Genomic DNA, 25,997 nt, shown 5'->3' on the forward strand with positions numbered 1-25,997 from the left:
ATACATTACTAGTAAACATTGCATCATTGCCCAATAAAACAACCCAACAAACAACACAGTGGCCAACAAAGAGGGGAAAAACTGGCTGAAAATAGCAAAAAAACAACCCAAAAAAAGCCAAAAATTGGGCAAAAACCAGCCACAAACCTTATCAAACTTGCCATAACAATAACCCTAAAAACCAGCATGCAAACCTTGCCAAACTTGCCATAAGACTAAGCCATAGAAAGTGCACCAAAACAGTCCAACAAAAAGCCAAACAACTGCCAAAGCAACAAACAAAAAACTGCCAGAAAGCAGCCACAAAGGTGTCCAACTAAACTGCACCAAAATTGTATTTGAAACAGCCAGAAAGCAGCAACAAAACAGCCCGGAAAATACCAACTATAGTTGCCGAGAAAATACCAGAAACATGCATGATGACAGCGAACAGAACTGGGCACCAGATTTACCATTAAAATAGCAACAAAACTGGCCACCATCCAGCACCAAAACTGTAAAAAATACATCCATAAAACTATCCAAAATACAGCCAATAAACTACCCAGAATGCAGAACCAAAACTGTACAAAAAACTGCCACATAATGCACCACCCAAACTGTCCCAAAAACAACCAAGAAACAACCCAACAAATGGCATACAATCCTTGCCAAGAAACTTAACATAATGCAAGCAACAACTAGCTAAGAAACAACAAAAACTTGGCAAAAAGCAGCAACTAAACAGCCGAACATATAGCCCTGTACACACACACACACACATATAGCCCTGCATGCTAACAGTCACCACAATATTCACATTTGGGCTCAGATGTAATTACCATAATCAAAGTAGCACTAACCAGTAACTAAGTTGCCATTAAGGCCTTCATAGTTGCCAAAATCAGTACCAACTAATACACATTGTAATCAATTTCATGTGCATCATCATTGCCCATCTCATACATTTGATTGTCATCGTTGCCCTAACATTTACCCTACCAATATGATCATCATCGTTGCCCTAACAAATACTAAATATACATTATCAAAAGTTTAACATGTTATAAGGTGCATCATATTACGAAAAGAAGGAATCACATCCTCCAATAAAGGGCCATAAGTAGTAGATAGTTAATTACAAAAACAAAGAATCACATCCTCCACCATGTTTAACGTTTGACACATAAGTTTGAAGAAATCCCTAAGTAGTCTTCAATTTGATTTTGCCCGCTAATACGGCCTCCACCCGAGCTTGTCTGTAGTTCTCGGGTATGTCGTAAAATGTGTCCCACATTTTCTTCAGCCGAGACAATAATGGCGTGTGCAGCAAACATATCAAGTAACTCAAGGTCAAGCTTCTCAAGCTCGCCAAACACCTTCTCTTTTTTGGCAGCGAGTCGGTCCTTAAAACCAACTGAATCGGCGATCTTAAGAAACGTCGTACTGCTTTGAGCCATGTAATTCCCTATTGCGTCATGAATGGACGTCTCTCTTCTGTCCACCTTTACCTTATTCTTTGGCCTTTCCAGCACAACATTGGTCGCCGGAGTGTTCGCATTAGTTCTTAGAGTGGCGGGAATGGCATAGCTTGTTGGAGTCCCAGAAGAAGTTGATATGTCAACAAAAGCTGGGTCACCATTTGCAAAGGACGGAGTATAGCAATCATTGAACAAGTCAATGGGGTTAATGGTTTCAATGGGGTCGGCTGGAACATCGTCAAGATCCGCCGCATCCTCGGCAACTTCACTGGTGGCCCTATCCCTCCTAAATAGTATTTGCCAACTCTCGTACATGGGAAAAGCCTTCCTATTCATCCCTTTCGCCTTCGGATGAGACTACACATATTGAATGACATACATTAAGTGAGAGGTGAGAACAATTTGTGTAAGTGAAAATGGAAGAGTAGAGAAGTTACCTTCTCATATTGTCACGCCCTCGATTTTCAACATAATAATAATCCATTTCAATGAATCAATCTCCGCATAATATAGATAATACCTAAAAGAGAGTTCCCCAAAGGATTACTTACAAACCAAGTCCCCGAGTTTAGAGATTTTACAACATTGGCACTACGGCCCAAATTCCATAATTAGACAAAGATAGTAAAGTTTAGAGATTTCATAATATCCAAAGTCAAAAGAGTTCAAATGATTTACAGTTATACCTTTTCAAGAAATCAAACAATGGATGATAAAACCATTCCTCGATGACGGCTTTCAAAAGATGTGAAGTCAAGCATGTACACCATGCGCTCCGCTTCAAGATCCTTGCTTTTTACCTGAAAATGATAGGTTGAGCTACACTAGCCCAGCAGAGAATTCTATACTCAAGCTATATGTAAATGCGATGAAACATGCAATAAGAGTGAATGGATTTCAATGAAGGACTTAAGATACGATGGAATGTCATGAAGAACCAACGAACAACGACTAAGGAAATTTATACGTCTTGTAGCAAACCCTATCCATTCATGTATCAAGTCGAAAGTAGCATTATACACTCAGCAATCTAAATAGCCAACGACAATTCTCAAACCAATTTAAGATCCCTCAAATGGATACCTCACATAACTTCCTTATCTCTTACCATTCTTCATGAAGCCTCTTTTCATAAAAAAAATATCCCTTTTTGGTTGCCAAAATAGTGTGAGAAAACTCTTGACCTTTACGGGTCAAGCTCCATTGATTCGAGTTTGAATAGCCAGTGTCCGTTGATTCTGCGCACGAATACCGAAAACCGTTGATTCACTCAAGAATAGCCGGAGGATTTTCATAAAAATCCATTTTCTAAAACCAAATTCTTTCCTTTTCAAAAACTTTGATAAATTCAATCATTTATTCTCTTTTTCAACGGTTACAATCCCCAATAATACACAGCTCAATCAATAACATAAACTTTCGTAATCAATCATAACTTCCTTCATCATGTGAGACATTCAACTGTGTTACCACAACTTGCGTCACAGTGAATTCTCTCCACCTGGGTTTCCGCATTACCACATCTTGCGTTACGGGCCCTTTATTCAAATTCTCAATTCAAGCATACACACACACAAACCATCGTTCAACGTATAAGCAGGCAACATTTCTCAAATTCACCTTGTAATACAAACTCGTAAACATGTCACATCATACGTTGATAAATACCTTAAGTTCACATTATTACTCTAAATCTATCATGATGCTCTACGTCACGTATCGAACCCATAACGACTCCACGACAAACCACCCACTAGGTTCTATATGAGAATCTTATAAAACGGGTGCCAAAAGAACCTAGGGAGCTCAACAGGACGAAGTGCGAGGATACGAGTCACAATACTACCCATCTAATCACTAGGAAAACTCATGTCTACCCACAACACTTACCATATTACCTCTTATGGTCCACGATACTCCTATCAACCTCATGGTACGATCCCTAACCAACTTTGTTAATTTTAAGCTCTAATGAGTGCCAAGAAACAAGGTCGAACGATGACTTATTAGAACATAAGAAATCATGCTCAAGAGTGACTTAAACATGTTCTAATTATATACAGAATCGTAACACAGAACGAGAACAACATTAGGAATAACCACGGACATCGGCAGATTGACACACCTCTACTAAAATGGTCATAACTTTTTGTGTACTAAGAATATTAAAGTGATTATAGTGGAAAATGAAAGCTAACTTCAAGACCTTCGAATCGATATAAAATTTGCATGAAACGAACATCGGACGAAGAAGTTATGATCGTTTGAAGTTGGGCTAAAACCCAGAAAGTGAGCAGAATTTCCAGAGAAGGGAGGGATCGATCCCTCCTCTCTTGGGGATCAATCCCCGAGGTAAAAAGTCATATTAGGACCAGATTAATTTGAATGAGGGATCGATCCCTAGGCGATTTTGGGCGATTTTCTGCAGATTTTAACAGCTTTTCAAATGAACGAAGTAGGACGATCAAAGCTCGATTAAAGCACGAAATCAATTCATAAACACAAAGAATGAGTAAGAAATCCCCACCTCAAGGTTAGAAGCTTCAAACACAAGATCAACAAACGAGCCCTAGCTTCCAAAGCTCCGAAGTCTTCCAAGAACGAGTTCTAGCACAAACCCACACGATTCCAAGGCTCAAATCACGTGTAGGAGACGGATTGAAGGTTAGATTTCATGGGTTTCAAGCGATTGGTGAAGTTTTTGGGTGAGAGGATGAGAGAGAGTGAGTGAGCCGGAGAGAGAGAGGGAGAGCCGAGAGAGAGACGTGGGGAGAGAGAGATATTTGGGGTTTTTAATCCCCTACATACACACCCCTCTATATATACTCACACACACACCAAATCACACTAACACTCCCTTCAATTACGATTCTATCGATCAAACCTCAAACCAAAATAACTCCACAAATTTTGCATTAACTTATAACATTTCAAAAATTAAAAATTTTCCGGGTCTCTACACATATTCTATCTACACCTCTTCCGAATCCACTTGAATTGAATTAGTGGCATAGTTCCAACCAAACCCACTAATACGTGTGATTTCGAGAATTAAACTATACATCTTCTTCCAATTTTTCACCTTTGACTCGATGTTGGGTACCGCTTTAAGTGTCGTTCCGGGTAATTTCCTTTTCAACCTCATTGAAAAAGCCCGGTTTGAAACCATTATGGGCTCTATACTTATCGGAGAAACACTTCATCATGGTAGCAAGTAGGCACTCCTCTTCCTTATGGCTCCATAACCTACGAGCTTGTTTTTCCTTAGCATTTGATGTTTGAATTGCACAGTTCCTTCACTTTCCATTATGTTTGGTAACCTGATTTTAATAACGATCAGAACATGACATATGTAATGTACTCACGAAATACCTAAATATTACATTGAAATAGTTAACACAATTCTTGTTCCAATGGTTTAAGAAGTCTACAACCAAATATGATTACAATTCTTAAATAACACAGTTACACATATACTATTGGCCACCCCCAAGATGAGCTAACCAATCGTTGTACATTTGCGTTTCCAAGTTATCCCTCATTTGGGTCCATTGGTTTGTACTTTTGAGAGTTCTAATGTACTCATCAGGTGGTACATTATGTAGGTTGACCTGCTCCCACGCCGTGTATTGAGCCTCAACGGGATCCACCGCCATTGTACGCTTAATGAGATTATGGAGAAGACAACAGGCAGTGACGATGCGACATTGAGTCTTAATGGAATAGAAAGAGTAAGATCTCAAAATCCCCCATCTCATCTTAAGCACTCCAAAGCATCTCTCTACGACATTTCGTGCTTTGGAGTGCTTCATGTTGAAGAACTTCTCCCGGCTTTGGGGCATGTGTCATTGCCTCCAAATATTAATGTGGTATCGTTGACCCCTGTAAGGTGCTAATATTCCCGGCCCATTAGTGTAACCGGCATCAGTGAGGTAGTAACGACCTACACATGAGATTAGTTGCCTTCAATAAGTACGTTTACACAAATGGGGAAGGATGTTCACTAATGGAAAGGTTTTCAAGTCACATACCGCGTGGAATTTTCAACCCGTGAGGCCTTACCAAGGAGTTTTCAAGCACTCTTGAGTCTGTGGCGGAGCCTTCCCAACTAGACAACGTGTATACAAATTGTAGGTTACGACTACAAACTCCTAACACATTTATCGCATAGTCACCCTTCCTTGACCTATACCGTGCCTTGTGTTCTATTGGGGGAAGGACTGGTGTGAAAGTACCGTTTAAACCCCCTAGACAATTCTACAAGAAAGAAGAGAATTTTTATTATCATTGTTCATTTATAATCAAATAAGTGCATTACTATAACTTAATATTTAACATTTATGTACCTCAAACCACTTCCACCTAGCATCCGGCTCATTGGCAGGAATAGGCTGAGGATGATACCACAAGTACTTGTGAAGGTGCAATACCGCAATCAAAACTGAGTTGAAATGCCTACTAATTGTTTCCTCCAATCTCCAAAATTGTAAAATGGTTCGCTTATTCTTCGTATGGTGCGAAAGGATCCAAAAAAATATTGCAACCTTCTCTACAACGGTGACATTCCTAGACGACTCTAGCCCATTTTCAGTAAGTAAATGGCACAACATCATGAATGTATGCCTATTTACCCTCAATTGGTTGTGGCAAGTCGTGTCACTCTGGCGTACCAACCTATTAAGTGCGTCTATTTGGTGTTGGTAATAATTAGGATTGGCACGAAGATGAGGCTTTTGTCGAATCCTTTGTCGATCCCTTTCGGCAATCAAGTCCATAATTAACAAATATAGTTGAAGAACACTATTGACTACTGTCATACATAACATTGCTAACAATGCCTTACGGTTTCTCTTCTTTCTTCGTTCATGGTTCGTTAGTCTTGCCATCTGTTTTAGGGCACAACTTCAATTCATGTAAACACAATAATAGGAGAAATCATAATTTAAGGCAGCTTATAGTGTAGTCTTTTTTGTCATTATACATGCAATATTAGCAAATTCCTATTACTATTTACTAAACAGAAAAAATAGTCACAAACTGCATGAATTACTATTTCTACAATCCCTATTACTGTCTTCAACGCCACCTGCTCATCAACAGAAGGAAACCAAGACATGCCTAGCAAACACACAAACGTTAGACCAATATGATTGACAAACATTATAGCCGTCATCTAAGAAAATAAAATTCCGTCTCAAAACTACCTACTCGCCTACCAAACTAATGGTAACTTTGATATTTCTAAGATACAAGCAGCAAAACAACTCCCACATCTCTTCAACACAGACTGACACTTTCAAATACACCAGACACAACTCCACCCACACTATAACATACGATATATTCCCTTAGACATCCCAAAACACCCTAACCAGACAACACCATTACAGCACACCCGATTATATGGTTTGTACCCCATATTCATTTATTTTTTATTTTTGATCCATACCCCTACCCCATATTCATTCAAAAAATCACATAAACCCTCCCCATCCACTTCCCCACCACACCCACACACACACACAAACACACACACACACACACATAGTTCAAAATTTCGATTCTATATGAGAGGAACAAACATTAGCTAATATTTTTTGTACTATAGATATTTATTTCCAGAAACATCATCTAGCCGGATATGTTGCTTACAAATTAATGCTGTGAGTAGTTTCAGTTTTAGTTCAGTTCACCAAAACTCTATAAAACTCCCTAAAAAACTTCACCAAAACTGTAGTAATACCAACAAATTAGGGCAGATTTAATTTTACGGCATAATAAAAAATTAGGTCAAAATTGTAAATTAAGGAAAAATGAAAAAAATCAAAAATCAAAAAATAGGGCAACTCAGATCTCAGATCGTAACTCACTGATGATTGATATTCGGTTCAATAAAAAAAAATCTACATCTTGGGCAACTCAAATCTGACGTTATAGTACAAAAATGGAGTCCATCGAAAACCATATTGCAAAAGTAGATCACAAAAACCAGATCACAAAACCCTCCGCATAATACATAAATGGAGTCCCGACCATACCTCAGCCTTTTCAAAAAAATAAAACAAGGTCAGGACGTAGAGGAAGACGAGGTGGAGAGTAGAACCCGTTGGTGTACGGCAGTGGAGACACCAGAGAGTAGATCGGCGACCTCCTTCTTCTTTCTCTCTCTTTCTTCTCTCTTTCTCGGTTTGGTTCTAAAATGAACGAGGACAACCCACAAAAGTGAAAAGTCAAGGGCAAAACAGTCAAAAGGCCACCCGGATTCACTAGCGACAGGGGTACCCCCTGTCGTTAACTAATATGGGAAGAGCCGGAGATGGAATCCGGCTACACCTCAAATCCCCCTTTCATTTTGCACAACCAAACATCGGAGAAGATGGAGAGGGGGAGAACAAGTCTGGGGGATTGGCAAATCCGGGGACAAATCCCCCATCCAAACAGGGCCTTATTGTCCAAGTCAGTCAATGCATGGAAATAAAGCTTAACAAGGACACCAGTGCTAGAAGCACATCACTATCCACTACCACATCTTTCCCAGAAACTGTGTCCATGATCATGACCATGACACCGTGTTCTTGTATGTAGGAGTCCATATACTTATTCCGTTCTCCTTGCTAGGGAAGAATCAATGGACCTTGCAAGGCAATAGGCCTTTCGAGAATCTTGGTGGATACTCCCTCCGTCCCTATTTAATTGTCCACTACGATTTTGCGTGCGTTTTTAATAGATTTTATCTCTCGATATATATTATATTTTATGTTTTTAAAATCATTGACTTGTATAAAAAATTGAGATCTATCAAATAAGATCCATATTGCATATTTTTAGCAATATACATTGAGAGATATAAGCCGTTGAAAATGCACGTAAAACTGTAGCGGACAATTAAATAGGGACGGAGGGAGTATTTTCCAAGAAAAGGAACCAAAAACTGCATCCTTCACATTTTATTCTACATATAAAAGTAGCCGAAAACACAAAGGGAGAGATACAATATTGCACCTTTGTGCAACCAGCAGCACAGTGTAATGGCTAGAGAAGAAGAAACAGAAATGTAGAGAGAAAAGATTCAAACTTGTATTATTCTTTTGGAAAATTACACACTCTCTGCTATAGGAACTCCTCATTATTTATAATGACTCCCTTACATTTCCCTCCTCACACTTCTAACTACCTTCCCAACTAACCCCCTAAAATCTCAAAAAAGCAGAATTACAATTCAATCCCTACCCACTAGCTTGGACATAACATTCCGTGATGCTTGAAAACAACCTTGTCCTCAAGGATAGAATTGGGGATACTTTGCTTCAATTTTTGAGTGAGCAACCCAAGTAGCATCCTCTGGAAAAGAGTTCACCCACTACACTAACCATGGAACCACAGCCTTGTTACCACGTTTAACCATCGTTCTATCCAAGACTGCCATTGGTTCCACTTGCAAGGCTCCGTCAGGACCAACTGGGGAAAGGGTAGTTTGAGCTACCATATAAGCCCCAAGTTTCTTTTTGAGTAGTGATACATGAAAAACAAGATGGATTTTGGCAGCTGCTGGTAGTTGCAGCTTATAAGCCACTATTCCAATCCTCTCCAACACCTGGTATGGGCCATAAAATCGTGGGGTTAGTTTTATATTCCTCTGCAAAGCCACTATAATTTGCTTATAGGGTTGTAAACTGAAGAACACCCAATCTCTAACTACAAATTCCCTTTCAGACCTTCCCTTGTTAGCATAATGTTTCATCCTATGTTGTGCCTGAGATAAATGTTCCCTTAGGTGCTTAATAATGTCAGCCCTTTCTTGTACCCAATTATCCACCATTGCTACTGAAGAAGGTTTGGAAATGCAAAAAGTATGGTCAGGAGGCTCTTGACCGTAAACTGCAAAATAAGTAGTAGTCTTGGTTGTAGAATGATAGGTAGTGTTATACCACCACTCAGTTAGAGGGAGCCATTTAGTCCACTGTCTAGGACAGTCCCCAGTCATACACCTAAGGTAATTCTCCAAACATTTGTTCAGAATTTCGATCAGTTTGACCATCCATTTATGGGTGATAAGTAGTGCTAAGACGTAATTTATAGCCTTGCAGAGTGAAAAGTTCATGCCAGAAATGGCTAGTAAACACAACATCCCTATCTAACACAATAGTAGAAAGAAGACCATGCAACTTAAACACTTGATCAAAAAAATACTTTGGCCACATCTTTAGCCGTATAAGGGTGTGAGAGAGCCATGAAATATCCATATTTCATCAGTCTGTCTACTACCACAAAAATCACAGTCTTGCCTTGAGAAGCTGGTAATCCATCAATGAAATCCATTGAAATGTCAGACTAAATCCTTTCAGGAATGGGGAGGGGTTGCAATAATCCTGGATTCTTCACATTTTCACTTTTATACCTCTGACATGTATCATATTTAGAGATAAAGTGTGCCACATCGTACTAGAGTCCCTTCTAATAAAAATTCCTATGCAATCTTTTAGTCGTCTTACCAATTCCTAAGTGACCTCCCAAAGGTGAATAGTGGAATTCTTGAATAAGTTGCTTTTTGAGAGAAGAATCCCCTACGACCAACCTATCATGATATGTCAAAATGTCATGTTCCCAAGCATAACTAGCATGAATTTGACCTTGTTGAAGATCTAGAATCAACTGTTGAATGTTAGCATCTGCTACCCAACTTTGCTTTACTTCATCCAACCAACTGGTAGAAACACAAGATATTACATGGATCATAGCTATTGGATCTGTAGAATTAATTAACTCCCCATTCCAGGACAAAGCATTAGCAGCTTGATTATACTTACCACATTTGTATACAATAGTGTAATCAAACCCCAATAACTTGGTTACCCATTTTTCCTGAAAAGGTGTTCCCACTCTCTGCTCCAAGAGGTATTTTAGACTTTGGTGATCTGTCTATATAAGAAAATGTCTGCCCAGGAGATAATACTTCCATTTTAATACTGCCAACACCACTGCCATCAACTCCTTTTTATAAGTAGAAAGAACTTGGCCCTTTGTTGAAATTCCCTTACTCCAATAAGCTATGTGATGTCCATCTTGCATGAGCACAGCACGCAGTCATGTTCCAGAAGCATCTAACTCTACAACAAAAGTCTTGCTATAGTTAGGCGGGGCAAGTACTGGTGTTGAAGTCATTATAACTTTTAGTTGAAGAAAAGTTGTGGTAGCTACAGGAGTCCATACAAAAAAGTCCTTTTTAAGCAAACAATGAAGTGGAGAACATATTCTACTATAATTCTGAATAAACTGCCTATAAAAACCAGTGATACCTAGAAATCCCCTCAATTCTTTGATATTGGTTGGTTCTGGCTGTAGGGGGATGAAAACAATTGATGCTTCGGATCAACTGGATTGCAACGGCTTGTTCGTGCCTCTTCATCGGAACCCTAATTCGTCGTCGGAACCCTAATCTGCAAAATAGACAGGGGGTGAGCGCACCTTTGCCTCTCGTGGCAAAGGCCCTCCGATGCCTTGTTAGTATCACGTACTAGCAATCAAACCCTAATTATCAGTAGGAAAGCAATAAGAATGCAGTGTATTGCGTACCTCTTGCCTCAAGGTTTACCTCATATTTATAGATTTTCGTATGCTTGTTTGCCTAAGCATCTCTGTTGCCATAGGATTCCTAACTCGTATAGGAAACCCAGAATATCAAGGATTCTTGTTTCCTTCATCAGCTTTATTAGAAAAGAGTCCTCTTTGGATTCTTTTCCATAATGAGCTGATCATCCCATACTCGTTGGGTATCTTTCTCAGATCCCATATTCATGGGATCTCATCCTTTAACGGAATACCACTGTTTCTAGATCCTTCCAGAGCGTTCTTTTTACTCCAACTTCTGATTGGATTTCTTTCTCTGTTGGCTATATCATAACCGAGCAGTCTGCTTGGACCAGCTACTTCACATGTAACTTGGTCCAATGTAATCGAAATGTCTCTAATTGCCGAACAGTCAGTTTATAGCCATGATTTCTCACATCATTGGCCCTTAATTTGCCGAACAGACTGCATGGATCAATGACTTCCCATATCATTGGTCCATATCGCTGTTCACCGAACTACCCGGTCGGTAAGTTCTGTCGTACTTACCACATGCTCCCGAATATCACGTGTTCGGCAACTAAATGTATATGCTCGGGAATACCTCCCTACAATTGCTCCCCAGCTTCATCCATTTACCACTGTTCGGGGGCAATAAATGAAGCTTAGAAACAGAATTTTAGACCAGACTCTTCTGATCCCGTGCAGTCATAATTTCAATATTTCATTGACGCCCTTTGGCGCCTCCGTCATTATACCATTTCGAGGCAATGACTCCACGTGGCACGTTTTTGTATGCCAATCATTAATTTCGAACTGACGTTCTTTGAAACGGCGTCAGAACGGTTCTTGCTTTCCGTTACTTTAACCTGTAACGGCGTAACAGGAGACGTTTCGTCTCTGTCTTTTGCCTTTTAAACCCCCAAAAGCACTTATTTTTGGGTTTCTTACCCAAAAAAACTCGAACTTTCAGTCGTTTCCCTCTTTAAGCTTTCCGCCATTGCCGCCGTCTTCAAACTCGATTGCATTCCAGGGAATCGTCACAGTATTCTTGTAAGATCCTCGTTCTTACTTCATTTATTCTACTTAGGTCTCCATCTGAGATCTTTATTCTCGGTTTTGTGGGTCATTTCTAGGGTTCCAGTCTCACCCATTTCCAGGTTTACTTTCTTCTCGAATATATCCATGGCGGATGATAATGATAACCCTCCTAGACCCAGTAAATTTAGGAAACTCTGTGAAACCCCAACTGCCATGGCGGCATTTAGGTCTGAGTATAGCATCCCTGATAATGTGGGGCTCGAACTCGCCCCCTTAGGAGCAGATAGGGATGGTGGCTCATGGGATAGAATGTGTATCCCAATCGTGGCCATTGTCGAAGGTGGAGTCCGATTTCCCCTTCACCCATTGCTCCGCCAAATCTTAAACTGGTACCGTCTCTCCCCCATGCAAGTATCAACAAACATATTTAGGCTGATAATGGGTGTAGTTGCTCTGAATAGGATTTTGGGGACTCAGCTAGGAATTTTGGACATTCAGTGGTGGTACAATATTGTACTTAACCCTGAATATAACACTTTTTACTTCAAAGTTAGGAAAGCAGATAAGCGTCTCGTGCTCAACTTGCCAGATTCTGCTCGGGATCACGAAATCGATTTCCTTTATGTTACTGGAGCCTTTGAGCCACAAGGAGAGGATGGTCAGGTGGTGGGCCTCCACTGCCCCCACATATGGGGATACCCACGTATGCTCCTTATTTTGTATCTTTGCAATTTTTCGTTTATTGCTTTCTCATAGCTTTTCTACATGTCTAACTTTGGTTGTTTTCAATTCGGATCTCGCAGCTGAAAATGCTAACCATCGTCCCAGACGTGTACCAAGCAACGTCCGAACAGAGGACATTAATACGATCTTAAAGTACACAGGTGTACCGGGCACTTCTTCAGCTGGTCGGGGTCGTAACGCGGAAGTGCTGCTGGGGTACGACCCTTCATATAGAGGGGTTATAGACAGAAGGCTTGCCCATCCTAGTACCAGCGCTACCTCTACTTCTACATCAACGGCTCCCCAACCTCGTATTTCAAGACTTCAAGCTGGTGTTACCATTGCTTGTCAACCTGGAGAAATTCCTATTTCAGAAGGAGTGCCGCTTCCCCGCTTGAGACTTCGAAGACCCTCTCAAAGACAGGTCATTCATCATCAATCCGAACAGCCAGTATTAAATCTCGACACCAGCCAATCGTCCTCTTCTGGATATTCTCCTTCTCCTCCAAACTTAGCAAGTATGTCTCTTCAACCTCTAAATTTAAGTACTTTGCTTACCGTCTCAGCCAGAGGACGTGGTGCTGGCCGGGCAGCCTCTTCTGGTCTTGCTCCCCCACCACCCCGTCGAACCAGGGGTGGTTCTGCTCGGTCTTCCTCGTCCCCTCATGAAGTGGACACTACCGTAGAGGCCAGTGATGTTCACAGAGACAAACGGCCTAGGTCAGAAGACCCAAATGGAACTGCTTCTCAAGCAGATATTGAAGCACATCACCCTGTTTCACCAATTACCCAAGTCCTTCCACAAACGTGGACTCCTCCATTCACTAGGGGAGATCGTCCCGTCCACGTTGGGGACAGTGCTGGTTCATCCGAAACAGCTCTTGCCCTAGCTCAAGGGTTGCTGCTTCCCGTCGACATGCAAAAGAAGTCTGGATCCGCACCTGACCGGCTTGTTTCCACTGGACTCGTTAGTGGTATCAAGGTAGTGCAATCTTGATCTTTCCTTTCAGTTATATGTGAGTTCTTTATGTATATTTCATATACTTCATATCACAAATTTGCTACACTCGTTACTTACTGTTCGGTGTGTTGCCAGTTTATTCAAAAAATAGTCACTTTGGGCAAAAAGTACCAAGAAGCTGAGACCGAAAGGATCAAGCTGCTAAATGACAACACACGGCTGCTTCGGACAGTTGCTCGTTTGGAAAGGGAGAGGGACAAAGCCAAAGCTGACTTTGAAGGAGCTAAGGGCAAGCTGGAGCTGAGGAGGGCCTAAATCAGGCTTTGTTGGAGATTGATAACACCAAAAAAGCTTCTTATGAAGAAGGGTACCAGAAGGGTTTTGACGCCACAACAACAAGTTACGTCGAACAGATGCCTGCTATACAGGACCAAATCTGGATTGCATGCTGGGAGGCATGTCTGACCAAATTAGGGGTGGCTGAGGATTCACCCTTCTGGGTTGACAATGATCTGCCGAGCACCCTTTCTCAAAACATTCAGGAACCAGCAGGACAACCAGAGGACGACATCGAACAGCAAATTGAAGAATTTGCAAATGCTGAGGAAGACACACCCACAGGTGTGCACCCTGCTCAATCTCCTGCTCGGGCTTCGACCCTTGAGCCCATAAACTTGGAAGAGAATGCAGTCGAAGATGGTGCTGATACTGAGATCAACACTAGCACTCTAGAGGTCCAGAATGTGGACTGAGCTGGTGAGAACATGAACTTGTTTGTCTTTGAGTTTTGGTTGCTAGTCCTGCGTGATCATAGGCATGTTTTGGCCCTGTGTGGCATCAATACTATCAATACTTTGTTTAAGACAGGTATTCGGCCCTTCGTGGCATTTGCTCGGCTTCCCTTTTTGTTGCATCTGTTCGGATGCAAATCAGTTTAATCTAAGTATTTCGTACTTTGATCATTTTTAATCATATACATTGCTTGTTTGCATAAGTATTTCGTACTTTATCAAATCCTACAAACATGATTACTTGTACTGATTCTAAGTTTCTCGTACTTAAACTCATTTGCGTCGCAATTTCTCGTACTGTTGACAAGTTATTTCATACTTGTATTTGTCACGTAAATACATACAAGTGTATTCATACTTGTTAAGTGTCTCGTACTGAAAATATATGTTAAGTATCACGTACTTAAAATTGTTGCAGCAGACTGTTTACAAACAATCATACAGGTGTTAAGTTTCACGTACTCAACCAAATTTAAGTTTCACGTACTCAACCAAATTTAAGTTTCACGTACTTGAATTAGTATGGCTTAGCAAGTTAATAAACTTTTTACAAGCGTCCCGTACTTTAAAGTCCATACAAGTGTTTTCATACTTGTATTAAGTTTCACGTACTTAAAGAATCGTACTTTTAAGTTTCACGTACTTAAACAAGGCATACAAGTGTGCTCATACTTGTTAAAGGTTTTTGAAAATCACACAAGTGTTTCATACTTGTGTTTAAGTGTCACGTACTTAACTGTTTGAAAATCACACAAGTGTTACATACTTGTGTTTAAGTGTCACGTACGTAACTGTATACCCTGCTCCCCAATACGAATGAGGGAAACCAATCTCGTAGTTCGTATTTAAAACACATACCAACAGTTATACTAGAAAGTGACTTTATTCAGAATCTGTAAAACTCAAGAGGGCGGTATTCGTACCCCTTGTAACTAGAATAATCCAAACTAGAACAAAGGAATTATATTCGTAATTCCCACACAAGTACGTTGTGCAAATCTAAAACAGAACTGAAATGATTCTTTAAACAAAGAATTTTCGTAGATTATGGACATTCCAAGGCCTCGGAAGTGGATGACCATCCAAATCTGCCAATTTGTAGGCCCTTATACCAACAATCTCGGTAACTCAATAAGGGCCTTCCCAATTGGCCCCCAACTTGCCTTCATTGGCCACCTTGGTGTTGCCGAGCACTTTTCGTAGTACGAGGTCCCCTACACCAAACTCTCGAGGGTGAACATGCTTGTTATAGCTCTTCATTAGCTGCTCCTGGTAGGAAGCCAGATGGACCAATGCCCTTTCTCTCCTCTCCTCGGCGAGATCAAACTCGATTTCAAGGGCCCTGTCATTGCCTCCGCTTTCAACCAAAACGGTCCTGTTGGTCGGCAAACCGACTTCCAAAGGTATGACAGCCTCTATTCCATAAGCTAATGAATAAGGGGTCTCTCCCGTAGACCTCTTAGGCGTTGTTCGGTGTGCCCATAAAACCAATGGTAACTCGTCAGGCCACTTCCCTTTAGCTTTGTCCAGCCGTTTCTTGATCCTGTCAAGGATAGTTTTATTAGACACCTCTGCTTGCCCATTACTCTGAGGGTAGGCTGGGGTGAAATAATAATTTCGTATTCCATACTGGGTACAAAAAGCCTTAAACTTCTTCTGAAATTGTGATCCATTGTCTGTGATCAAAGAGTAAGGGACCCCAAAGCAAGTGATGATGCTTTTCCACACAAACCTTTCTATCATAGGTTCAGTGATTTTGGCCAGTGGTTCTGCCTCAATCCACTTAGTAAAATAGTCAGTTGCCACAAGCAGGAATTTTCGATTCCCAGTCGCTTTGTGTAGTGGACCCACGATGTCCATCCCCCATTGAGCAAACGGCCAGGGACTTGTCAAAGGCACCAGATCCTCGGCGGGTGTTCGAATCATTGGTGAGAATTTTTGACACTTCTCACAAATCTTCACATACACCTTTGCATCTTCCTGCATGTGTGGCCACCAGTAGCCTTGGGTAATTGCTCGGTGGGCAATGGATCTGCCTCCAGCATGGCTCCCACATGTTCCCTCGTGGATTTCATGAAGAAATTTCTGCACCATCTCAGGATGCACACATAGCAAATATGGGCCTGTAAAGGATTTTCTGTATAACTTATCCTCTGGGGACAGCCAGAACCGAGCAGATTTGATTCTTATCTTGTGAGCCTCCTTTTTGTCAGAAGGAAGTATCTCGTCTCGTAAGAACTCCATGATTGGGTCCATTCAACTTGGGCCTTGGTTCACGTCCAAGACCAAGTCCTCACTTCTTCCAATGCTCGGCTCACTTAGATATTCTACTGCCACTTTTCTTTTGAACTCAGTTGGTACTGCTGCAGCTAACCAAGCCAATGAATCTGCATGAGCATTCTGTCCAGAACTTATCTGCTCAATGTATACCCTTTCGAAGGTATCAAGCAAGTCCCTGGCTGCCTGCACGTAGGCCACCATCTTTTCATTGCGAGTTTCATATTTGCCGGACAGCTGGTTCACCACAAGCTGTGAATCACAATACACCCTAATCCGTCTTGCTTTTAGGGTTTTTGCACTCCTCAAGCCAGCTAAGAGTGCCTCGTACTCTGCCACATTATTTGACGCACTAAAGCCTAGCCGAACAGATAGCTCCAACATCACTCCATCAGGGGGAAAAAGCACAATCCCAATCCCTGACCCTGTATTACATGCTGATCCGTCAACATATAGTTTCCATTCCAAGGGATCCTGTTCGGCTGGGGGTTGATTCTTTATGGGTGATGTCTCTGTTGCCTGCTCCTTTCTCGTAGTAGGTTGGGGAGCCACCGTGGGAGAAAATTCTGCCACTAAATCAGCCAACACTTGGCCTTTGATTGCTATGCGTGGCTGATAATCGAGATCGTATTGACTTAACTCCACGGACCACGTCGAGATCCTTCCCGAGAAGTCTGCTTTCGTAGTAGTGATTTCAATGGAAACTCAGTGTAAATCACAACCTTATGGCTTTGGAAGTAATGTGGCAGCTTCCTCGTGGCTGTCCTAAGTGCCAGGACAAGCTTTTCTAAAGGCAGATATCTCGTTTCCACATCTAGCAATGTCTTGCTAACATAATAAATAGGGATTTGTTCCATCCCTAAGTCCCTCAACAAAACTGCACTTACTGCATGCTCGGAAACAGCTAAATATAGAATTAAAGACTCACCTTGTTGCGGTGTTGACAAAAGTGGGGGCTCGGCCAGATACTTCTTCAGGTTCTGGAAGGCTTGTTCACACTCTGCTCCCCATTCAAATCCCTCCCTCTTTTTAAGCAATTGAAAAAAGGGTCTGCACTTATCACTTGACCTGCTGACGAATCTGTTAAGTGCTGCTGCCATTCCAGTCAGTCTCTGGACTTCCTTTGTGGTTTTGGGACTTTGTAGCCTCTGTAGGGCAGCAATCTGATCGGGATTAGCCTCTATCCCTCTCATGGTTACCAAATGACCCAGGAACTTTTCTGAACAAACTCCAAACCCACACTTCGAGGCGTTGAGTTTAAATTTGTACTTCCTCAAGATTTCGAAAACCTCTTTCAAATCGGCTATATGCCCCTGTTTATCCCGACTTTTTACCACCATATCATCTATGTAAACTTCCATAATCTTGCCAAGCAATTTCTTGAACATGATGGTTGCAAGTCTTTGGTATGTTGCCCCAGCATTTTTTAGCCCAAACGGCATAACACTATAGCAGTACAACCCTCGTGGCGTGATAAACGAAGTCTTCTCTTGATCAGGGCCGAACATAGCAATTTGATGATACCCTCGATATGCATCGAGAAAACTCATTCGCTCATAACCAGCGGTTGCATCAACCAACTGGTCAATTCTTGGAAGAGGAAAGCTATCCTTTGGGCACGCTTTGTTTAGGTCTGTGAAGTCTACGCAGACACGCCACTTCCCATTCTTTTTCTTCACCACAACGGTGTTGGATAACCATTCTTGGTAGTAGACCTCGCGTATCGATTTAGCCTCCAGTAAACGATCGACTTCTTCTATTACTGCATCCACATGCTGCACAGCTGCCCTTCGTTTTTTCTGAATGACCGATTTATGCTGGGGATCAATGTTTAAATGATGACGATCACATTTGCATCCACTCCTGGCATTTCCTCTGGTACCCATGCAAATACATCGATTTATTCCTTCAGAAATCTTATTGACTCAGCCTTTTCTTCTGCTGGTAATGATTCCCCAATTAAAAAATATCTTTCAGGATCAGTCTCGCTGATCTGAATCTTTTCCAAGCCTTCTACCACCTTTTCATCCGGACTTCTTCCAACATCCTCGATGGTTGGTTGGTCTGGGTACTTCTAATGTATGGACATGGTGGACCTTTGGGGCTCTTTTAATGATGGAGATCAAACACTGTTGAGCCACTTTCTGATTGCCTCTGAGCACTTCAACTCCATTCGATCCTGGGAACTTTACCATCTGATGATAAGTCGAGGAAGCTGCCCTCATCTTGTGCAACCATGTCCTTCCTATAATCGCGTTATAGGAAGAGGGAACATCGACTACTAAGAAATCTGTCCTCAATACCATGGTTCCAGCCCGAACAGGTAGTGTTACCTTTCCAAGGGGCCAGACTGCTCCTGCACCGAAGCCAATCAGGGGTGTTGTGGATTGCTCTAAATCTGTTTGGGCCAAACCCAGCTTCTTGAACGCATCGTAGTACAACACCTCTGTACAACTTCCTGAGTCCACAAGGATCCTCTCAATGTCATATTCCCCAACTCGTAGGGTTATGACCAATGCATCGTTGTGCGGTATTTGGACCTCTCCTAGGTCATCATCACTGAATGCCAAGCTCTCATTGCATACATCAGTCTCTCGTCCTCTCTTGTTTCCCAATCGCATCACGTGCTGATCGTGCTTAACTTGCCTTTGTAACAGCCTAACCTCATTTCTTGTATAAGGTGTGGCCAACCCATGTATCATATGGATTACTCCTTTAGGGTTTTGCTCGTAACCCAGCTCCATAGCCTTCCCTTTCTCCTTAGGATCCTCCTGGATAAATTCCTTAAGATAGCCCCGAGAGACCAAATCATCAAGGTGCCTCTTGTACATCTCACAATCCTCGGTCATGTGGCCCCAATCTTTGTGGTAACTACAGTGCTGATTCGTAGCACGTTTTGCAACCTTGTCTCCGCTTAGACTCGGGGGCCACTTGAAATATGGCTGATTCTTTATTCGATAAAGAATCCTGTATATTGGTTCCTTCCAAACCGTAGTGATAGAAAAGAAAGCTTTTGGGCCAGGAGCTTGCTTATCTTTGTGCGGCTCTTTCTTAGCCTGCCCATATTCCCTTCTCTCTCTATAAGTCTTGGGCTCTGGCTTATCCACCTTTTTGGCAGGTGCCTTCGGCTGTTCGGCAACCGTCCTGCCATCCTCACGGAGTATGTCATCCTCCATTCTGGCGTGTTGCTCTATCCGTTCCATCAATTTAGCCAAAGTGGCTACTGGATGTTTATTCAATGATCGGCGTAGCTCCCCCCGAACAGGTAAACCAGTCTTGAAGGTGGCTATTGCGTATTCCTCACTGCAACTTTCAATCTCGTTGAAAGTTTCCCAGTACTTCTTTGCATAATCCCTGATTTGCTCGTTCTCCTCCTGTTTCATGGTGGAAAGACTCTCAAAGGTCTTTGGGGCTTTTCTGCTTGTCAAGAACCGAGCAGTGAATTCCTCGGCCAACTGCCTCCATCCTCGTATGGATCGTGGGGCCAGTTTATGAAACCAAGATAAAGCCACTTTGCCAAGACTGGAGGGAAACATCTTGCACAAGATGGAATCATCCCCTTCATGCATAAACATAGCCTGTTGATAATGCTATATGTGAGCCACGGGATCCGTATTTGTCTCGTAAAGTACGAACGCACCGTGCTTTAGTCTGCTCGGCAACCTAGCCTTCTGTAGCCTCTTTGTAAATGGGGAGGCCGCAATATTACTTAATGCCTTGCGTGCTGCTTCTCGTGCAGTCACTGTCCCATCCTCGAACTCCTTGGATTTGTGAGCCGCGGCTTTGGCCCAATCAGCATCAGGTTTCTCGTACCTGTCTCGATGATGTTTCCTTGTTCCCTCCTCTTCGGGGGTGGAACTTCTGTCTCTGCTCCTCCCTTTTCGTGAAGAAGTCTTTCTCTCGGGTGTTCGGCTTTTACTTCTTCTTCCCCTTTTTCGTGGAGAAGCCTCATAACGCCCTATGACAGGACTTCTGCTCCTTCTTCTTCGTGAATGGGTCTGCTTATGGACTACCAACGTCCTTCCATCTCTTTGGGAATGCCTATGAGAGAGTCCAGAATCTTCTGGGTGCTCTCGTACCCACTGCAACTCTTGTATCTCATACTCTCGTTTTTTAATTAAACGAGCATACTCCTCGATTTCCCTTCTCTTCATATCAAGGACATCGTTATCATCGTGTATACTCTTTGAACGGGTAACTGACTCTTCTCTTCGATGAGACCTACTCCTTCTCGTGGAGCCAGTAGCAGTTTTGTCTACTTTTTCTTTGGAGCTACCTCTGTCATGTCTACCAGTGGGCTTTCTCGGAGCGCCTGGTGGGGATTTATCTCTTCCCCCACCCAACTGGTCCTTTGGACTAAACGGAGTAACTGGATCTTCTTCCATCATTCTTACTTTTCAAAAAGCTGGTTCGATTCCCACAGACGACGCCAATTGTAGGGGGATGAAAACAATTGATGCTTCGGATCAACTGGATTGCAACGGCTTATTCGTGCCTCTTCACCGGAACCCTAATTAGTCGTCGGAACCCTAATCTGCAAAATAGACAGGGGGTGAGCGCACCTTTGCCTCTCGTGGCAAAGGCCCTCCGATGCCTTTGTTAGTATCACGTACTAGCAATCAAACTCTAATTATCAGTAGGAAAGCAATAAGAATGCAGTGTATTGCGTACCTCTTGCCTCAAGGTTTACCTCATATTTTATAGATTTTCGTTTGCTTGTTTGCCCAAGCATCTCTGTTGCCATAGGATTCCTAACTCGTATAGGAAACCCAGAATATCAAGGATTCTTGTTTCCTTCATCAGCTTTATTAGAAAAGAGTCCTCTTTGGATTCTTTTCCATAATGAGCTGATCATCCCATATTCGTTGGGTATCTTTCTCAGATCCCATATTCATGGGATCTCATCCTTTAATAGAATACCACTGTTTCTGGATCCTTCCAGAGCGTTCTTTTTACTCCAACTTCTGATTGGATTTCTTTCTCTGTTCGGCTATATCATAACCGAGCAGTCTGCTTGGACCAGCTACTTCACATGTAACTTGGTCCAATGTAATCGGAATGTTTCTAATTGCCGAACAGTCAGTTTATAGCAATGATTTCTCACATCATTGGCCCTTAATTTGCCGAACAAACTGCATGGATCAATGACTTCCCATATCATTGGTCCGTATCGCTGTTCACCGAACTGCCCGGTCGGTAAGTCCTGTTGTACTTACCACATGCTCCCGAATATCACGTGTTCGGCAACTAAATGTATATGCTCGGGAATACCTCCCTACACTGGCTAGGAGTTTATAGCTTGTAACTTTGTTAGTTCAGCAAAAACACCCTTAGCTGATACCAAATGTCCAAGATATTCCACCTCAGTCTTCCCAAACACACATTTAGTCATTTTAGCAAATATATGATGTTGTTGTAGCAGCTGCAAAATGAGCTGTAGATGCTGCAAATGATCCTCCCAACACTGGCTATACACTAGTATGTCATCAAAAAAGATCAAAATAAATTTCCTCAAGAAAGGCCTAAAGACCTCATTCATTAGGCTCTGAAATATAGAAGGGGCATTAGTGAGTCCAAAAGGCACCACCAAGAACTCATAGTGCCCATCATGTAACGCCCCGAATTTTGGGTACGTTAAATAAACATTTTTATTGATAAAACCAAATAGAGTCTGGCTCGTTATTACAACAAAACTCCCACAAGAGTTCAATATTTACACAAATGAAGGGGGTTCTAGGGTTCCTAACTACAGCTCCACCTGCTCCTCCATCCTAGCCAGCTCCTCAGCTCCAAAAGCTTTCAAGGTGTACTGTTCATCTTGATAATCTACAAGGTCTGACACATTATACCAGCGTCGCCATCGATATAATATGTCAGGGTCACCAAAAAAGGCAACACCGTGAGCTACAAAAGCTCAGCAGAGAAATCCCATACCTGCTAACCCATAACTTACAAACAAGTTATACAATCATCGATTTCCACATGATACATGTATACACAGCTAACAATGACACATCCACATTTGTTAATCAACTATCAACGTTGGTGTCCAAGATTTTCTGTGTTTCTCCTACGCGACTCGTCGTAGACCGTGTCAACCTTATCATTTACAAATCAACCTTTCAAAAACCATTTGTTTAACACACCCAACCTCGGTTCCGCCGTTCCGGGTTCTCGAGTATCCTCACAATGGTTCCGCCATCCCGGGTTCCCATTGGCACACATTGCATTGGCTCCGTACCGTGGATAACCAAGCCACAATTCAAAATCCTTGGTTCCGCCGCTCCGGGTTCCCAAGTATCCCACAATGGTTCCGCTGCTCCGGGTTCCCATTTGGGGTTTTCGAAAAACTAAACCCTCGGTTCCGCCGCTCCGGGTTCCCGAGTATCCCCACAATGATTCCGCCGCTTTGGGTTCTCATTGGGTTTTCGAAAAACTAAACCCTCGGTTCTGCCGCTCCGGGTTCCCGAGTATCCCCACAATGATTCCGCCGCTCCGGGTTCTCATTGGGTTTTTCACAAATCTTACTTTTACACACGCACACAACTCACATAATGCCACCCAAAACCGGTCATTATGTAGTTTCAAAATATTTCCTTCCTCGGAAAACATTTCCTTTCATTAATCACACCCTAGGTGCCATGTTTCTACTTTCTCGATTCTCGTGTCTCGTTACATGCAAAGACTCCGCGGTAGGACAAAAGTAAGCAGGAATCATCCAAACAAGATCATCCAATTCTATACTATTTATCACGCTTAATCACCACTTATAGCATAACGCCACATGTACGGACGCCTTTGGAGTGTATCACTTATGCTTATTCAAAGCACAACGCCACATGTACGGACGCCTTTGGAGTGAAATCACTTATGCTTAATCACACCATAAGTAATACAAGCAATTCATATATGCATTTGTCATTTTAAAGATCAAAATACAAATACTTCTAAACAAACGATAAGTTCTATCTACTTAAACTTAGGGAAGTGAGTAAAGGTATTCTACCGTTCTTCTTAGCAATTCAAAACAACAACGTTATACTTGAGTAAGTAAGTAAATAGAAAGTAAGTAAGGATTTCCTTACCGTTCTTCTAGGCGGTAGTAACGGCTTACGGACGGTTAGTCGGCAGTCAGACGGAGAAACTTCCTACGATATGCCTTCGGGAGTTTCGAAAGAGAATGGTTTCTCTCGAAACTTCTTCTTGACTAACACTACTCTACTTTATGGATCGAAGGGTGGTCGGGTGGCGGTTTAGTGGCGGCTTTGGATGAGTTTCTTGAAGAACACAAGAACAAGAAGAACAAAAGAAAGAACAAAGAAAGAACAAGATTTTTCTAGAGAGAGAAGTTGCTAGGTGAAGGTGTGAGTTGAATGAGAAACATGGGGTGCTATTTATAAGCAAAACTCTCCCTCTCCCTCCATCATGGCCGACCCTCTCTCTCTCTATATCTCCCATGGATTTGCTCCATTAAGTTATCAAATCACCTCACATGTCATGCCATGCCTTGTCCAATCATATCTTAGGTGTAAAGCTATAGAATCAAGTAAGATCTTAGGCTTTTTAGGTGAATCTAGGTAATTATAACCTGGGTCTAGCTTGTAGTCAAAATCTTAGGCTAATAAAGGCTATGATTGTGTCATAATGGCCCATCAATAGGTTGTCATTAGGAAAAATAGACTTAGGCCTATTTAGGTAGCTTGTACAACTACACAACACATCACACATCACCCTCTCTCTCTCCCTCTCCAACCGGCTCTCTCTCTCTTTCTCTCCCACGGCCTCTCTCTCTCTCTCTCTCTCTTGCTAGTACACTTATGCACATATATATATGTATACATATGTACTTATGGTACTATATATAAGCTAATAAATCCTAAGGACAAAGATTAATAGGCACATGTTTGATTAAACTAATAAACTAGTGTACTAATGTACTCTAAGAAGATCAACTCCCTAATAAACTAATCCAATTGGGTACAAAACTCCAATATAAAATAATAAAAGAGTACTAGGAAAATCTTAGGTCTTAAAGGCTACTAAGTACTTTAATAATAAAATATATGTACTTCATCACATTGGGTTTAAGAAAAAGACTAATTTATTCAATCCTTTGTACTAGATGGAAGACTAACCTTTTTACCCATTGGGTAATAAATCCCCTAAATTTTATTGTCCAATGGACAATAGTTAAAAGGAAACTTTTATATTAAAATAATCAAAGTTGTCCTTTAAAGCATGTGACAAAAAGCCCTATATTTAAATATAGGTGTGGTACCAAGTACCCCAATTAAATAAAAAGGCTAGGATTCTCCCCATTATAATAGAGTACAAGTACTAGTTATTTAATAAAGTACTTTGGAAAATCTAGGGTTAGATACACCACAATATTTTAATGCATAAGGTACATGGGAAATCAACCCTTGAATATAAAATAGGATCCTTGTACTTAGTTAGGAAGATTTGGGCTATTACCCAATGGATAATAATTTTCCTAGCGGGTAATGACCAAAGGATAAAAGAAGTACAAGTACTTTTATACTTAAAATAAGATTTTGAAAAGATTACATGTACTTTTAGTCAAATATTATAATGAAAAGCTTATTGTCCAATGGACAAAATTTACCCTAACCATTATGGACCAATGGGTAAAGGCAAAGGTTCAAAAGGTCCAAAAGGTTCATCTAGTAACTTGGTGAGTTTGGTTGCTTGGTTCCTCAAAGTAGTCGGTTGGAATCTAATTCGATTGGCCCCGAAGGACTAGAATCTAAATACGACGGATTACTGAAAGTAAAAATAAGTAATTCAAATAAAATTCAAATATTGAACGAAATTTTTATTGACCAAAAATTAGGAGCGTTACACATCATGAGTCCTAATGCAGTTTTGTCAATATCAGATGAATGAACCCTTATTTGATGATAGCCTGACCTGAGATCTAATTTAGAAAAATATTTTGCCCCACACAATTCATCCAAAAGCTCATCTATTACTGGTATACGAAATTTATCCTTAACAGTGGCATTATTGAGTGCTTTATAATCCACACACATCCTCCAAGTGCCATCTTTTTCTTAACCAAAAGCACTGGTGAAGAATATGGACTGACACTAGGCCTTATTATTTCAGAATTAAGCATGTCCATTACTTGTTTCTCAATCTCAATTTTTTGAAAGT

The sequence above is a fragment of the Rhododendron vialii genome, chromosome 4a, assembly GCF_030253575.1.
Source record: "Rhododendron vialii isolate Sample 1 chromosome 4a, ASM3025357v1".
In the NCBI taxonomy this organism is placed as follows: Eukaryota; Viridiplantae; Streptophyta; class Magnoliopsida; order Ericales; family Ericaceae; genus Rhododendron; species Rhododendron vialii.